The following is an 18535-nucleotide window of genomic DNA, read 5'->3' as shown; positions in this document are numbered from 1 at the left end:
ACATGCAAATGAAAGGTCTCTCTTGGGCTCCCGGCAAGCTGGCCACTTGGCCTCAAGTTTGGATGGCGCAAGTCACTGGGGAGGGTTTTTTGGACCCTGTTGTATGAATCACAGGCATGAGAGAGAACACTAAGGTAAATGGAGAAAGATGTTAAAGGCAGAAAGGAAAGATTGTAGTGGTTCAGGCCCTAGCCTGGATTCGGGAGACCTGGATTCAAGTCCATGGATTGTCTGTGCAACCTTTGGCAAGTCACTCAGGCCTTGGTTTTTAAAGGTATTTAGGTGTTGCCCAGGATAGAGGCACTTTTGAAAATGGGATTTAGCCATCTGAGTTACTTAGGCTGAGCGGTGCAACACGTAGCTTTGAAAATCTGGCCCTTAGCTGCTCTGTGCTTCAGTTCCTCTCCTGTAAAAAGGGGGTTCACTGCACAGGAGTGTTGATAAATGCCATAAAGATTGAGGCAGCCCGATGCTAGGGCGATGGGGGGCCTTATAAGTACCATAGAGTGTTACTGAGGGCCCCAGTCCTGCAATGTGATGCACGCAGAGACATAGATGGCTATGGCTGATTGGGGGGGCTGCTGCACCCACTGCCTAGTAATAACAACCCGAAAACATGGTTTCTGCCTTCAGCAATCCCACTCTAAAGATTGTTCCAGCACCACTGCACAGGGGCAATGGTGCATCTCCACACATCACACTGCAGGATCAAACCCTTGATCTATAGAGAGGTGATGGTTTCCAAAGGCATCTTTAATATTGGAATGAAACAACTTCATGTTGTACAGACTAAGGCAGCAGTCCAGGGTTTGTTAGCAAGTCACCCTCAAAGTGCATCCCCTCCATCCCACAATTACAGGAACTGTTTACAAGTTGCTTTCTTCAAACCAGACTCTGAGGCTTTAGCTGCCTTTGGTAAATAGGCACTTTTGTCTTGCTGTACTTGAGTGGGGTTTGGAAGACTAAACATAGCAGGATTCCTTATCAGAGGGAACATTTAACAATTACGAAGGACAACACAAAACAACAACAACAACATAAAGTGTATGGATGTAAGGCCTGGTAATTGTCAGGGTCTCCGATCCTTTATGTAATCATACTATGTTCTGTAATCAGCTGTCATTTCAGGATCTCGGCAGATTGGGCTTAACAAGTGCAGATAGAAAATGAAACAAACAGCAACTGTTCTATAAATATTTAGCTCCCTCTGTTTAGGAAGTGTTCAGAGCAGGAGACAAAATAAATTAAAGTTCACAACTGTCTGAGCAAGCTATTGTAGGATGGCATTGTCTCTTTGCACCAGCTGGTGGGGATGGGATGATGGCAGAGGTTTTCTGCAATGATGTAAGCTTTATTTATTTATTTATTTATTTATTTTTTAAAGGGCTGGGGGAAGGAGAGCAGTATTTAAACATCCTTTGCAGAGATTTAAGATTACACTGTTCCAAGGTCCATGGCTTACTGTACTGTGTGTCCAAAAACACACTAATGGATGGAGTAGTGATCCTCTGTCTTGCTAACCATGGACGCTAACCATGTGCACCTTATACCAGCCCTACAAGCCACTAAAGACACGACACTCCCCAGGCAGTAGTTTTATTTTGATGGGCGACTAAAATTTCTTCATTTTCGTGGTAACAGTCAGGTGAGAACGTTTTGAGCTGGTAAATTTATGCATGCATTTTGAAAGGTTAACCTAGATCACTTTGGAGCTGTTTTTCTCTGGTTTTCCAGTGGTATCAATGTAGGGTGGCCGTATTTCCCAAAGGGAAAATGGGACGTTGTGTGGGGAGTGCATGGGGTTGGCCCGTGCCCTCCCCCCCTGCCCCTTGCGCATGGGGGCTGGCCCGAGTTGCTGGCCCAAGGCCCGCCTCCCGCACATGCAGGGCTCTCCTCCGAGCCCAGCCTGCTCCCCACGTGGGGCTGGCATTGCTCTTCACCCGAGCCCTGCTCCAGTGGTAAAGTGCAGGTTAAGAGGAGCAAAGGGCCAGTGGTCAGGGCGCTAGGCTGGGGTTTCAGAGAATGAGGTTTCTGTGCCCTACTGTGCTGCCGGTTTCCTGTGTGACCTTGGGCAAGTCACGTAGTCTCTCTTTGCCCCTGTAGCACTGGGATAAGAGCACTTCCGTACCTTGCAGGGCTCTTGGGAGGATAAATATGCAGAGGATTGTGAAGCGCTCAGGTACTGCGGCAATAAGGGTCATAGAAGTACCTCAGATTGAGCCGAATGCTTTATCTGAGTAGTGATCTTCTCAGCACACTGGTCCTGGGCCACTGATTAAAGAGAGACTGTTCGATCCTTGCTGTATAGTAAGGCCCTGTTCACCTTTCTTCCTCCCTCCTTTTAAAAGCAATACAGTAAATACCATTTCTTGCCCGCTGCCTCACTCAGGAGATTCTCTATTTCCCCTGCCCCCATAGCTTTGCACCCTGGGAGGCTGTCCCGCTCCCCCCACCCTGGGAGCAGCTCTGTCCTTGGTTGAACGCTTTGGCCATCAGCCTCTAGCCTGAAATGTGGGATTTGATTACTCTTTATCTTAACCTGCATAACTTAAAAAATAATTGTTTTGATCCTGGTTAGTTGCTAGAGGAGGAAAGACTGTGTAACCAAATATTTAGAATGCTTTGGAAAGCATTTTCTGACAGCTTGTGTCATTTCGCTCAGGGCTGTCTCAAGCTGTAGAATTCTCCACTGTGTTCTGGGTCTATCCAGCTAAACAGCAAACGTTGCTCGAGGTGCGGTGTGTTTCCTAGTGTTCCACTGATTTGAGGGAAAGATGGATGGATGGATGGTGGCAGAAAAAGCAAATATGGTGGAATAACCAGTAAGAAAAGGATAAATTCCTTGGTTTCCCACTGAATTAAATCACTTCTGGAGCTCAAAAGAATGTTTTCTTGTTTGATTTGGGCACAGTGGCAGGTTTGAATTTTTCCCCCCTCTAAGTGCTTTTGTTTAATACCCTTTATTAGAATAATGCCTAGCTCTTACAGCCCTTTTCATCAATAGACCTCAAAGCACTTTACAAAGGAGGTCAGTATCCTTATCCCTATTTTTCAGATGGCAAAACTGAGGCACAGAGAGGGGAAGTGCAAGGTCACCCAACAGACCTACGGCAGAACTGGGAATAGAGCACAGGTTCCCTGAATCCCTATCCAGTGCTCTGTATATTTCACTTTTTATGTGGTACCTTTTCAACCAAAGTATTTCATAAATGGACTTTGCAAATCACTGTTAAAATGCAGCTGTCTCCGGTGTGGAACACAGCCAAGCAGCATACACAACTTCGTCTTCAACAGAGGGCACTCTCCCTGTTCACCATAAAGAACAGAAACTACAAGGAGAAATTTAGGAAGAGAGTAATTGTCCAAAATAGCATTTGGTGTGAATACTTAAATAAATGTCATGATTATTTAGTCGGCACAGCTGTCTGAGTCTTCAGTTTTTCTCTCATTGTTGCTGGAGCAGCTGTCTGTGCAATGTGGACCCTTGGCACTAGCTAGTGAACTGTTTTAATACTGATTCAGAACCACTTGCTGAGTCATTGTCCCCACCACTTCCTGCAGCATCCAGAGAAATGGGAAAAGATGACCCAGGCCAAAGTTTAAAATGTGTTTCTTTACAAAAACTAGACCTAGAATTGGATTTAGATCTAAATCTAAATGAGTTTTGCGACGCAGTCACAAACTACATCTCCCCATTCACTTTGTTTTTTTTGTTTTGATTTTGTATCAGATCTTGTTCTCGCTCCTTGAAGTGGTCCACAGACAACCATGAAAAATGAAGTATTCTAACTCGGGTCTGAGGCAGCTGTCCAAAGGATATATTCTGGGATACACTTGGCCTTTGAAAAGAAGGGCTTCAGTCTTCAGTGTTGTCAGTCCTCCTGGTTCCTGGAAGTTTTCCTTCCAAATGGCTATTTTAAACCTCAGAGGAGGTGTTTGTGTTGTTCAAAGCCATGATTAATACCATTTTTACACTTCATTGTGTAATGCCACGCAATAAGTGAGACCAGTGTGCTGGTGTGTTATAACGAGAGAATCATCAAACACTGTTGCATAGCAATAACATAACTTGTGTGTTTATATATAATCTTTTGCAGAGCTGTGAGATTTCTTTTCTCTAAAATAATCTTGAGTGTGAAAAGATTGCCAGAGACAGATGAGCAATTAGCTAATTGTCGTTTTACATCAGCTCAGTGAAAGCTAAGTTAAGGTGCTGAATTGCAATGTAATAAGTCACTGAAATGAGGCACAATGGGTTGTATGAACACTTAGTCTCATGTACTTTAAACTGAAGGTGCTGCTTGGGTCAATGATCCACTTTTGGTTTTCTGCCAACTACTAATCTAGTTAAAGTTTGTGTATGGGGAAGGGTACAGCTATATTGTGTGTGTTTGTGTGTGTGCACACATTAATGAGAGGTCTATAGATTAACAGTTAATAATTAAAGATACACCCAGAGTAAAACCCTGGTTCTGAACACCCTCAAGCTTTTAGGGGAGTTTGGTTCTGTAGCTGAACTTCGTGGCTTGGGGGCTCCTCTCTGATACTTAGGTGCTGGCTGTATTTCAAAATCTGTCACGTTTGGCATAAGGTGTCATAAATGACTCCCTTAGCCCCCTCTGCTGTGGTTGAGAGGGGGCTGTCCGGCTCGTGCAGACAGATCTGAAAGGGTTCTTGACACCCATTTGGGCATCCACGAGGAAATGGGAAGAAACAGAACCAGCAAATAGACGACAAATACAGATTTATTTGTGCTGGAATTTGAAATATCCTCTTTTTGCCCCTCCGACCTGCACTTCGCCCACAATCAGGAAAGCCCCTGAGCTGTGCATTTGGTGCAGTGGCTCGCATCACACATTCCTGTGTTTGGAGGCTGGGAGGTATGTAGAGATGATCTGCCCTGCCCGTACCCATTTATCCCAAGAATACTTCTGGAGGCAGATTTGTCCTTTTCCTGGTTCACTTAGCACTGCTGGATTGGTCCACACTGCAGAGCTGCACTCCGATGAGTGAGATGTTCTCAGGCTGGGGGAGCTTCTTGTAATGGCAAATGACCTTGGGGCTGTGGCTTCATTATCTGGAGCCTGTGAATTTCTCCTCCCTCCCTCTTTTGCCTCTGCCACCCGTGGCCTCCCACGTGCATGCCTGCGGCTCATTGCAAAGGCTTGAGTCGCTTTGCCCTACGAATCCTAGCCTAGTAATTTCCCAAAATAAAAGGGGGTTAACTTCATCTTTGAAGAACTATGCTGCAGATTTTCCAGCCTGATGTAAAGCTGCTACACAAAGTGGCAGCATGGTATCTGTGGGCTACTTTAGAAAGATCTTCCTTTCTGATGGCCACAGGCAGTGTTTTCCAGAGGAATTGAAATGGGCGGTGGGGGGAGGGTATTCAAATTTACGGGGTTGGGGGGAGGGCAGGGCCCATGACGGGTGAGACCGTGAGAGTGAAAGTGGGCTGTATGGCACCATAGTAAAAACTGAAAAATGTTTCATTACTGTTTTTATTAGATTTAAGGATAGGTTCCTGGGTTAGTGGTTCTGTTGTGTGGTATGTGGTTGCTGGTGAGTATTTGCTTCAGGTTGGGGGGCTGTCTGTAAGCAAGGACTGGCCTGTCTCCCAAGATTTGTGAGAGTGTTGGGTCATCCTTCAGGATAGGTTGTAGATCCTTAATAATGTGTTGGAGGGGTTTTAGTTGGGGGCTGAAGGTGACGGCTAGTGGCGTTCTGTTATTGCTATTACCAGCAGGAGAGTGGGTTTGTGTGTGTGGGGGGGGGTGGATGAGAAAACCTGGATTTGTGCTGGAAATGGCCCAACTTGATTATCATACACATTGTAAGGAGAGTGATCACTTTAGATAAGCTATTACCAGCAGGAGAGTGGGGTGGGAGGAGGTATTTTTTCATGCTTTGTGTGTATAAAAGATCTTCTACACTTTCCACAGTATGCATCCGATGAAGTGAGCTGTAGCTCACGAAAGCTTATGCTCAAATAAATCGGTTAGTCTCTAAGGTGCCACAAGTACTCCTTAAATTAAAGTTGGTTACTCAAGCCTTCTATGAAGCACTACATCTACATCCTTCTTGGTTTCTTGTTATAATTTTGCACCGTCTGTTAATGAACTTCTTGAATGCAATGCGTTCATCTCCGGTGGCTTTTCATGTGTCCGGTACTTTCATTCCTTCAGTTGATATGCTCATTAGTTCATTCACATGATCAGGCAGAAGGCAACTTCTTTCAGAACACACAAATCTATTCAATGATGAAAAAGAATGCTCAGCTGTAGCTGTTGTGACTGGGAGTAGCAAGAGATGAATTCCTACTTCTTTCAGTCCAGGAAACACAGCAGAAAGATCGGGTCACGCCACTAGTGATGATAAAAAAGAAGTTGAAGTCAAATCTTCATTCATTTGTCGTATGATATTCCACTCTGTGTTCAAATTCTCTATTCTGTCCTGAGCACATGGCACCTCCTTTGCTGGTAGTGTCTCACTCCGCTCAACTGTTGGTGTTTTATAGGACAGGGATCTGTAAAAGCTACATAGAGGATGAGTAGAATCTAGAAGTTGCTGTTGTAGATTTTTAAGAATCAAGTCCGTACTTTTTCAGTTGCCTTAACAAACATTTCTTGTCTTCTTCACGTAAGGATTCAATATAAATGCCTTCATGAGTCAACTTCTGGACTGAAGTCTTTGCTTCTTCCAATACTTTTTCAACGGATAGGTCTCTGATTGATCCAAATGTAAGAGACAGATTGCTGGACGAAGATCTGCTACTGTTGTAGCAGATGCCTGGATGGTATTGTTTAATGACCCAAGTGGTTTCAACAATAGACTTACAGGTGAGGGAATGGCAATAGTCTTCTCTGAACATAGTAGCAAAAGTAATCCACGAGCCTCACTACTTAGCTCCATCCCATCTTGGTAGATACTTTCCAAAGCCAGTAATAATGGCTGGAGTAATTTTAAGACCACAGCCAAGGATCGCTCATGAGAAAGCCAGAGGGTTTTCCCAAGTTGGACTAATCTGAACGTCAGTCCCAGTGCATCTTCTATATTTTCCAAGATATTCAGTCTTTTTGGACTCTTGCTGAAAAAAGAATATAATGAAGACATTCAATTTATAGCTTTTTTTTAATGTCTTTTGAAGAGTCTCACTTTGTACTAGCGCTAGTTGGAGTAGATGCCTCTGCAGTGTGTATAGGAGAGATTAGGGTTACGCTTTTCTCTGAGCAAAGCTTGTGCCCCACCATGTCTTCCAGAGAAGTTTGTACCTCCATCAAATGCACAAGCAGCCATCTGTTTGGGGTCCAATTGACAGACATTTAACTCTTCTTAGATATGGGTTGTCACAGATGCAGCCGATGCGTCTTCTTTAACTTGAACATATAGAAATGCATGTACTGGCCTACCGCTGACATCAAGATAATGTACACAATGACGTAATACTAGATGCCAATTTGCATCATTGCGTTCATCAGCCATGTACGCAAATATTTTGAATGTGGTGAGAGAGTTCTTCACTTTTTCAACTGTTGAGTCTTTCACTGTTGCACCACATGCTTCTAGCCAGTGAGTTGAGTTTCTTGCAGAAAGATAGTGAGCATTTGCTGGTCTTGTTTGGAGCCAGTGTTCAACTTTAGGTTGAACAAGTGACAATGCACTTAACGTTGGCCTCCAGTTTGTAGTGTGTGGTATCTCTTGCTTAAAGAAAGTATGATGCCACAGCCATGTTTGTTTGCATAAACTGTGTTGTGTCTCTAGCATTCTTAACAGCCTCGTTAATTCTCACCATTGTTGTGCTTGGCCAGTGGAGACTCAGAGTTCAGAGGTGCTTTTACATGAGTTCACCTCCCAGGTGGGAGGTAAAAAGGCACCTTGCTCGTTCCTCCAGCTGCTCACTGTTCACTCTGGCCACTGATGTTCGTTGTGCCACTGTTCACTCCAGTGCTCTGTTGCCAATGGCCCTGCACAGTCACCTTCTGCTGCCACCTGCCACTGTGACCTCTGCCAGTTGGTCTCTTGAGGTTCCAACAGCTCGCAGTGATTTCAGCTGGGCTCTCAGTGGGGGATCCTCGCTGCTAGTGCAGACTGGGCCATCTCTTCCACAGAAACACTGTCCCACAGCCAGTCTAAGCACTTAGACCTGATTATCAGTGATTTCAGCTGTAGTGCTCACTTAACAGAACAAAGACTATCTATGGAGCCTAATCAGCTCTGTCTTTAAACAGTGGAGAGGGGTAGGTCAAATAGTACTTGTGACTCAGGCAGACCATCAAGCAAAACACCTGTCCCCACCCTCTCTCTTGATGCCCTCAATCAGCAGAAGCTAAGTACAGTTCTACTGCCCTTTACTCATACAACAACAACATCATTTCATTACCCCTCCGCATTCAAGTGATTTGTAACCCAGCCCCAGCCAAAATCTATCCCTTGGGCAACACAGCTGTGTTTGCTGGATACCTAGGTAGATTAGGTGTGAATGTAAATACAATCTGGTCCTAAAGCCTTTTCCCCCCAGCCCATCAATAGCTGTCAGGGAGAGCTCATTTAGAGTTTGCTTACAAATCATCATTTGAAATTATTAGGTTGGCCAACATCACGGAAATGAATGCGTGGACATTGTCATAAAAAACAACAGCTGTATAAGGAAGCTAGTCTCGGTTCATACTTTTCAAATCTATTATACTTTTTTTATCATACATTTTATATGCTTTTAAAGTGTGTATTAATGTTTCAATTTCAATTCAGATTTCCAAAGAATCACTAAATTGGCAACACTGCATGTAACTAGTTCACAAAACTGGGGAGGGTGTTGGGGAAATTCAGGGGGGGTGTAAGAAAATCCCTGGCCACAGGGGAGGGAATTTGAGAGAATTTGTGTGTGTGAGCCACATGTAGGAGGGTAGGTGTCCTACTTGCATTGTGCAGTGGTGCACAGTGAACCATCGGGGGCCGCATGCAGTAGTGATGCTTCTATATATCCCTTTCAGATGATGGTCATTGTCATGGATTTGCTTTGAGGGCCACTGATGATGATGCCCGGACATACACATCAGGCTGGAAAGCTACTGGAAAGCCCACACATTGCCTTGCATTAAAAACCAACAGCAAAACAAACCGTACAGTAACATATGTTACTTTTCGTCCTCTCTTTGGGTCTCTAACACACTCCTTTGATTTTTTTCTCTGCAAAGTCATCTCATCGGAACCTTCATCTATCTCATTGGAATGTTCAGCCTCTGCCAGCCCTCAGTGCCAGCAAGATGGGTGTTTTCTAATTAAAAATAGATTACGGACAATGCCACTTCCTAAACTCTGTGATTTATCACTTAATAACAAGTGGTTACTCACTTCCTTTTGCAGATGCTTTGGAAATGTTATTCTGTTTTCTCCCCATGCTTCCTTTATTTTATTTTAAGTTCCTTCACATTCCTATGGTCGTGGTTTTTTTATTATTATTGTTTGTGTCTCCTTAAAAGTACAACAGTCTCATCAAATGGCAATCATGTTTTGGTTTTAGGGTTTAAAAACTTCGTTAAAATGTTGTTAAGTCTTTGGGATGTGGATTGTCTATATAAATTAATGTAGAGTGCAGTGCTAAGGCCCCTGCAAAGCAAAATATCAGAGGAATCTGTGCATTAGCTTAGGAGTTTTGCTGCATTGGAGGTTAGTTGTAGACTCTGACTGGCAAGAATATGGGGAAGGATGTAAAAGTTGAGAAAGACGATGGCCATGACCCTTACAATGGGTTTGATTTCTACATGCTGTGTACGTGGCTTTGTAAAATACTGAGGCTTAAGAACACCCTTAGCTGCAAAATGTGTTTGCTCACAAATGTATCTTGTGTGGAGCGCAAAGTAGATGAGAGGTTTCAGAGTGCTGTAGCTCACGAAATTTGAGCTATGCTCAAATAAATTTGTTAGTCTTTACAAGTACTCCTAAACTAGATGAGTTTTTCAGCTCCATCACATCCTGTGATGTACCAATCAATTTTTTTCAGGCCAAGGGGGGTCCTTTTCAAACCAAGCAGCAAAGAGTTGTAGGGTTTTTTTGGGTGTCCTATCACCTCTTACAGCTGACTCAGCATGCAGCCTAGATCAGAATTAATGGTCCGATTGTTTTCAGAGGTGCTCAGTACCTCCAACTTCCGTTTTGCTGTGATTTCTGGGTATTCAGCACTAATGAAAATTGGTCCCGTTAGCAGCAAACTAGTTGTTGCAAAAAGATCCACGGAGATTTGCTAGGTTCCTCTGCTTTACTGGGTTTCTTCCATCCAAATGTGCTAACTTTTCTCAGATAAGCGTTAGCTGGCATTCTTTCTTCTTACAAGTTCCTAAGAATTGCATCTCTGGATCTCTCATCTTAGGGCTGGTCTATACTGGCAACTTTAATCAGCATAGCTATGTCTCTCAGGGGTATGATAAATCCAGAGCCCTAAGAGACATAGCTGTTCCAACCTAACCCTGGGGTAGACAGCGCTAGGTCGATGGAATTCTTCTGTCGAACTAGCTACCACCTTCTATGGAGGTGGATTAATTACAGCAATAGGAGAACCTCTACTGTCTCTGTAGTGAGTGTTGCTTCAGTCGTGCCACTGTCGCATTTTCAGTGTAGACATCCCTTAGCCAATATGTATTCTGATGTTTCCTTCTAAAGAAGTAGGTTTTTGCTCCTTGAGCCTCGTAGGGAAAAATGCCAGGAGATTTCTGTAAAGGGGAGCAGATCTTTTTCTCTTACAACTTTGTTTTTCACATCCAGTTCAAAAGAAGTAAAATAGCATATATGCATGTGTGTTCGCTTGCTTGCTTGCTAGGTGACTGGATGCCAAATCAGTTTTTCATTCATTCACCTATTAATTTTCCTCCCTTGACTTTAAGGTGGTAGGTGCTGGCCCTCCAGAATGAACTCCTGTCTTTGCAACTCACAAGTGCGAACTTTCTTTCATCATCTCTCTCCTTTGTCTTCATCCTGGCTACTTCTAGCAGGGGAGGTCAGGTCTGTTTCCATGGCCCATTCAATCATTGGCCTGTTTTGTGAAGATTGCCAACAAGTTCAGTGATGCTGCCAGTCCTCAGGTGGTTACTTTGTAGAGATGCGCACTCTTGTCCACTGGGAACTAGATGGAAATTACCAACTCATTTCTCTCGTGGCACTAATAACCTTCAAATCCTGCAAACTTTTCATTACTACCAACCTGGGCTAGATTTGAAATGGTAATTCAGAAGTCGACCTGCCTAATGAGAGGGCATTATTGTGCAGGTTCTCCTTTCTGTCTTTCTCTCTGGTTTGGATCTTCTCAGAAGCATCATTTGCCTTGTGGAAAGGGACATAAGCCATGGAATATTCCCTGTGAGCGATTCCCTTAGAGAGGTGCTGTAATGTACATATAAAACTGGGTACATGTAAGGCTTATATGGCAATGGAAAGGTGTGGGAAGGTTGCCCAGGTAGTATGTGGGCTGTTGGGGCTTGTTGTCTGTATTGAGAGGCTGGAGTGAGGGTTGGTTTCTGTTATGTATTAGGAGGGTTGTTGGGCTTTGGATAAAGTTAGGGTTCTAACTTTAACTGAGAATTTAATGGTTTCACATTCTAACTATGGTGCCTTCAGGCTGCAGTGTGTTCTACAAAGGGCTACCCTGGAGATCTGCTTGGGAAATTTCAGCTAGTGCAGAATGTTTTAGTGGCATTACCCAAAAACGCTGACAGCCCTTGAGTATCCTGATTCCGATATACCTCTGGCTGCTGCCCTGCTCCGTCAGACTGAAGCTGAATTTCCAAACCCCCTGGGTCCAATCTAGTCATTCAGAGTGTCTAGATTTCCAACATACCAAATTGTATGGAATGTGCTGGGATTTGGGAGTAGCTCAACTGACCGCAGATTGGGTATGTCTTGCTGTGATACAGGCAGACCATTTCCTCATCTCTCTCTGAACCTTTAACTCTTTGCTCCAAGAGCTGCTTTCCAGCAGAGAGAGAACTGCTGGGTGGGGCTAAGTCTTTGTGGTTGGTGGGAGTCTTCACTAGCTGTGAAAGCCTTGATGATTCAAGCTGATACTTAGCATTTAATCAAAAGCATAAGGTGCCTAGTTGGTTCTGCCTTTTGGCTGCTAGTAGCTGGATCCCTGAGGGGGAGGGGAAAGCAAAGCTTTAGCATAAGGAGAAAGGATCAAAGTTATGACGGTATATTCTGTTTTTTAAAATCATAGGAGGTAAAAAGTACCCTGATGAGGAAGATTATAGATAGAAAGACCTACTGGGTTCGCTTGATCATTCTTTTCCAATACAAAATTTCCCCTACAGTATATTAGGATTTTATTGTTTAATACTGTAGGTGTGCATGGTGCTTTACAGAGTGAATGCAGATGTATTCTCTGCCCGGAGGACCTTGCAAACTGGGGGTTTACTTGATCTTAAAATCCCTTTATTTTAAAGAGGATTATTGACATGTGATGAAAGAGCATTGAATCGAATTTGTGCCGATCTAGGTTGGATTTAAAGAATGCAGGCAGAAGTGGCATTGCTTGTTTTAAGCAAATGAGAACAAATTGCCATTCATTTCCTCTTGAAACCCTGCCCCTCAAGCTCAAAATGGAATGAAGTAAAATACAGCCACAAAACCATGCTGCAGAGCGCCGAACAAGCTGGCCAGGGAATTGGACTGACTGCAAGGAATTCTTGCTCTGTGTGTACACAAATATCTGAGAGGTCTGAGCGCAGTACGGGGAGTGCGCAGAGCTTGTAGCAGAGAGTATCCTGGAGCCAGGAGGCAGGCAGCATTGTGGCGTATATGAGCTCCAGGCTGGGTAAACTTGATAAACAAGGGAGGAAATTTTTGTCTAGCGGAAAAAAACAGTAGGAGCACTCAAAGCTTACCAGGTTTTTCCGGGAAATATACCAAGCAATTCCCAGATTGCTCATTGTGCATTTTGGCTGAAAAGGCCGTAAGCGAGCCAGTTGCCAGCTGCTTGTGGATGTACTGGAGTGGCATGAGGTCTTGGAATTTGAGTTCTAGAGTACCTAGGGTGTATCACTGGATGTGATCAACAGAGCAGCTGTGTGAGGAGTAAGAGGAGGTGGAATCATGGGGGTTTCCTTTGGGCAGAGTGGAGACCCAGTGTTTGCAAAGGTGAGAGGGTAAATTGAGCGATTCCAGAGGCCATCCCACAAACACTCTTCTTCCTTAAGTGTGCGGCGGGGGCATGGAGACCCGCAACTTACAGCTTATGGGATGGGATTTTTCTGAATTTTAATGGGTCTTGTGCTTCAAAAGCTCCCTTAGGTGCTTTTGAAATTTCCACTCTCGGTTGACAAAAGGAATCGTAATGTCTTCCTCTTCTTTCGAAGAACCCTGCAGTCTCCCTAGTGCTAGCTAGTTTGTAAATAGGCAAGTAAAATATAATATTTGTTAAGTTCTGGCTATCATTAGTGCTCCAGCAGTGTGAAAACATGAAATTGGCTACTTACCCTGGTGTCCGATTTCTATGAAAACGCGTAATTCTTGATAACTTAACTGTTGACTTCAGTAGAAGCTGTATGCATCAATGGAAGGGCAGAGAGTACCTCTCTCCGCATGTCCTGGGTCATGTCTCCTCCAGTGTTTTGCTTTTAAAAATGTAGAATAAGTCAGTAGGATTCACTTTGCCACGTCGTAAGATCAGATATATTTTGTTTCTTTTGTCCATTTATTTTCCCAAACATCTAGTCAGCTTTGATTTATGATTGGCTCCTGCTACTCTTACATGCTTTACCTTCCACAACATGCCACTCACACTCAAAATAAATTACAGCTGTGAAAATTAGCACCACTATTAAAACAGACATTTAAAAAGAAATGATTCTCTCAGCACAGATAATATCCTAGGCTAACTAATTGAAAAGCTCCGTGTGTGTGTGTAATGAATGAGGAAGACAGTGGCTTGCCACCTACTTGGAGGAGATTGTATAGTCTCGAAACATGGTTTATTTACAACTTGTGCTGTTATCGTCGGTAGTATTTATCCCTCACTCAGATGCGTGGCTGTCAAGGTTCCTCCCCCACTCTGAACTCTAGGGTACAGATGTGGGGACCTGCATGAAAAACCTCCTAAGCTTATCTTTACCAGCTTAGGTCAAAAACTTCCCCAAGGTACAAAATATTCCCCCCGTTGTCCTTGGACTGGCCGCTACCACCACCAAACTAATACTGGTTACTGGGGAAGAGCTGTTTGGACGCGTCCTTCCCCCCAAAATACTTCCCAAAACCTTGCACCCCACTTCCTGGACAAGGTTTGGTAAAAAGCCTCACCAATTTGCCTAGGTGACTACAGACCCAGACCCTTGGATCTTAAGAACAATGACCAATCCTCCCAACACTTGCACCCCCCCTTTCCTGGGAAATGTTGGATAAAAAGCCTCGCCAATTTGCATAGGTGACCACAGACCCAAACCCTTGGATCTGAGAACAATGAAAAAGCATTCAGTTTTCTTACAAGAAGACTTTTAATAAAAATAGAAGTAAATAGAAATAAAGAAATCCCCCCTGTAAAATCAGGATGGTAGATATCTTACAGGGTAATTAGATTAAAAAACATAGAGAACCCCTCTAGGCAAAACCTTAAGTTACAAAAAAGATACACAGACAGAAATAGTTATTCTATTCAGCACAATTCTTTTCTCAGCCATTTATAGAAATCATAATCTAACACATACGTAGCTAGATTACTTACTAAAAGTTCTACAGGTGAGAGGAGCTTTCCCCTGGCCAGGAGGGATTTCAAAGGGGTTTACCCTTCCCTTTATATTTATGACAGTGGCATTTGTTGTTGTCATCCATATCCTGCTTTCTCAAGGTGTTTCTCTGCACAGTAGTGTGCGCATCACATAGAACTGATCGGACTCATCATGGTCAAGTTTAAATAAGACTGCATCATTGCGCAGGCTGACGCTCAGACCAGCATGGAAAGAGAAAACTCAAGAGACTCAGGCAAATGTAGAGTTCTGCCACTAATAGCACCTGCTTCTTTCAGCCCCACTAGGAGATTGCAGCAAATCCTAAAGGGACACTGATGCTACGTTTCCAGAAGCCTTCTACATAGAATTTCATGGTAAGGCCACGAGAGCTTGAAAGTTCTGTGGGAGGTTGGAGCTAGACTTTAAGGAATTCTAGGAATCCCTTTGGGTAGGAAGGTTTCCGCCTTCTTGGCAAACTTGTGTGCTGCATCAGTTATTGTAGAAAAAACGAGGAGTCCGGTGGCACCTTAAAGACTAACAAATTTGTTTAGGCATAAGCTTTCGTGGGTAAAAAACTCACTTCTTCAGATGCATGGAGTGAAAATTACAGATGCAGGCATTATTATACTGACACATGAAGAGACGGGAGTTACCTTACAAGTTGAGAACCGGTATTGACAGGGCCAATTCAATCAGGTTGGATGTGGTCCACTCCCAATAATTGATGAAGAGGTTCCCAATAACTGATGAGGTGTCAATACCAAGACACCTCCTCATCAGTTATTGGGAGTGGACCACCTGAGTGGTTCACATCCAACCTGATTGAATTGGCCCTGTCAATACCGGCCCTGTCAACTTGTAAGGTAACTCCCGTCTCTTCATGTGTCAGTATAATAATGCCTGCATCTGTAATTTTCACTCCATGCATCTGAAGAAGTGAGTTTTTTACCCACGAAAGCTTATGCCCATATAAATTTGTTAGTCTTTAAGGTGCCACCGGACTCCTCATTGTTTTTGTGGATACAGCCTATCATGGCTACCCCTCTGATACTTAGTTATTGTAGGTCATCCAAATGGCCGTAGCCACCACATGGCTTTTCTCACATGCTGTACTTTCTTTTAGCTCTCAAAGTTGTCTCTTCCATTGGTGGCCCTGATCAAAAGAGGTTTTATCTTTTATGTGGTAGTCTCTCTGTTTGGGTTGTATTCTTTTGTGTCTTCTCATCCCCTAAATAATTTTTTTTAAAATTCGCTCTACCCCCAGACTTGTGTAGTCTTCCACTATCTCCGCTTCTCTCTCTTGTTTTAATCCAAAGCCCATGGAACGACTCTTATGAGCGGCTCGATTTCGGTTTGGATCAGGCCCTTTGTGTTTAACTGAGTTTTTTTCCTCACCCTAACTGGATGCCCACCATTCTTGCCAGGATAACCTCATGAAAGCCTGTGTGGACTTGTGTAGTGAACCAGAGGTCTTCATGCAAAGGAAGACAACCTGTGATTTAGGACAGGGCTACACTGGAAACTTCAAAGCGCTGTCGCAGGAGTGCTGGGCGAAAGGTCTCCCAGTCCTCTTGGTAATCCACCTCCACGAGGGGATTAGCTCCGAGCACTGGGAGCCGCGCTCGGAGCCTGTTTACACTAGCGCTTTAAAGCGCTCTGACTTGCTGCACTCGGGGGGGGGTGATTTTTCACACCCCTGAGCCAGCAAGTTAGAGCGCTATAAAATGTAAGTGTAGCCAAGCCCTTAGTTTTGTGCTGGGTTGCACTGAGAGAGGCATGTGGAGGGCTAGCCGCATTGCATGGGTTTTCTCCCCCTTCTCCCCCGCCGCCCCCCACCCGCCCGTTTATGTTATTGAGGGGAAGATCCTTTAACGCTCTGCTACCAGCTGTCTCTGCAGATGAACAGCAAGTTTGGTAATCCTGAACATCGGTGCTGGATAATAACTTCTGTGACCAAATTGATACCTGAGTTAAGTGCAACAGGTACCCACGGCCTTGAGCTTGCAGTTCTTTTGCAGCAATGGAGACTTCTGTTGTAGACTTGGCTCAGACTTCTTCTCTGAGGCCCAAATCCAGAGACAATGGAGAAACTCCTGTTGACTTCAGGGGAGTGGGGATCAGGCCCTTCTTAAGCAACTAGTAAGAAGTGTCTCTTTATATGCATGAAAAAATATTTCTCATCAGAACCAGTCTGTTTTGTACTCTGGCTTATATACTGCCACAGTTATGAACCAGCTAGTGGAAAATGTTGCTAGTATAAGAAGGAATTTGTATTTAATATTGGGGGAAGAGGGGATATTGTGGTAACAGATTAGAGCACCTTGCTAGTGTGCGAGAATCAGACAGTGAAGCTGACCAGTCACTCACTGTCCAAGCTGAGAAAAGTTCACCATGTGAACAAACAATATAAACTGATGCCTGGCAGATCAAAACATTACTGTTCTTAGTTTTAGTTTTAGCAATCTGCAACATGATTGGTGGTAAGTATACTTCGGTAGTAAATCAGGTGAGGATTTAAAACAATTTTTTTTTTAACTTTACTGTCCCGTTATAATTGAATTTCGCAAAACCTGCAAATTGAACTATTTGATTCTGGTTAGTACAAAAGTCTGCACCACAGCACCTGGGAGCTTGCACAATGGATACCTTCCCAAGAGAAGAAGGGGTCGTAACAGTAGAATATTTGTAAGATATGTCTGATGCAAACTTATAGTTTGAGGGTAGAACATGATTAATATCTCTGTTAACATCACAGAGAGAAGAGCTCATATCTCATAGCGCACAGGTGCAACTTTTTGCTTTAGTTCCCACATCTTAAACCCCAAGCACCTCTGAAAGATAGTGATGAGCTGGAAGAGCAGGGTGGGCATTGATATGCTCTCTGAGCATTCCACTTAGTTTTGCAGTTGCCACAGCATGTGTATCATTTTAAGCTGTTGCAGAGTTTACCTAGAGCAAGTATATGACCTATTGCAAATGGCAACTTGTCTAAAGTCGCTGTTAAAATTCCGTATTTCTGTAACTCACTTTCACTGGTGCAGACTCTGGTGCATTCATCCTCTGCTTACCATTGAAAATGTGAATGCCAGCCCCATGGATGTTTTCAACTTAGGTTTAGATCCCTTCCTGTTTGCTTCCCGCTATGAAGGTGGCTTCTGGCAATATCTGCTCGTCAGCTTCCTGTCAATCAGAAATTTTAAGTCTGGGTGGAAAAGGGTAGAGAATGGGATATATGCAGCAGGACCATTGTTTTCTTTGGGTGAATGGTCACCCCATCTCACCTCCAGAAAGGGAGTTTTTCCAGGAGTTATTGGACAAAGGGCTGGCCCAGTGTTCAAGATATAGTCCCCCATAAAAGGCACTATAGTTTCTTTCTTAGCACAGTGGACGGGGAGCTATTCAGGGTTCTTGGCTTTTAATCATGGTGCTTTACTGACTCACCGTGTGACTCTTACCCTCTTTTTGTAGTTCAGTTTACACATCTGAAAAATGCAGTGTATACTTACCACACCCACTGTAAGTGCAGTGAAATAGGAATAGTTAGGGAACAATTTTTCTAAATGGTACCTTTGCCTAATCAGACACCCCTTTTTCCTGCATTTAGTCCAGTTGTCCTATGTGAGTTTCTTTATTCCTGGGTTTTAGGCTGTTGCTGTACAGAACCTCACAGTTATCTCCCTCAGAGGCATCGCTCTTGTACGAAAGGATTTTGTGTTTGCGTATATTCTGTTTTTCCCTGTAGCTGTTTATTTCTGTTCTGTGACCTGGTTGCAGAAATGCATGCAGTGTTTTATTGAGATTATTGAGGGAGTATCATCTGCAAACAA

At 43.7% G+C, this 18535-nt stretch overlaps 1 long non-coding RNA gene across 1 annotated transcript in view; it reads left to right on the top strand.

Annotated features, from left to right (window-relative positions):
• LOC144260276 (uncharacterized) overlaps positions 1 to 18535 on the top strand; it is a 132083-nt gene that overhangs the window by 23148 nt on the left and 90400 nt on the right. The gene's annotated exons all lie outside the window — the stretch shown is intronic.

This window comes from Eretmochelys imbricata, chromosome 2 (assembly GCF_965152235.1).
Source record: "Eretmochelys imbricata isolate rEreImb1 chromosome 2, rEreImb1.hap1, whole genome shotgun sequence".
Lineage (NCBI taxonomy): Eukaryota > Metazoa > Chordata > Testudines > Cheloniidae > Eretmochelys > Eretmochelys imbricata.
Note: the sequence above shows the minus strand (reverse complement) of the source record. Positions and strands in the feature narration are given on the sequence as shown.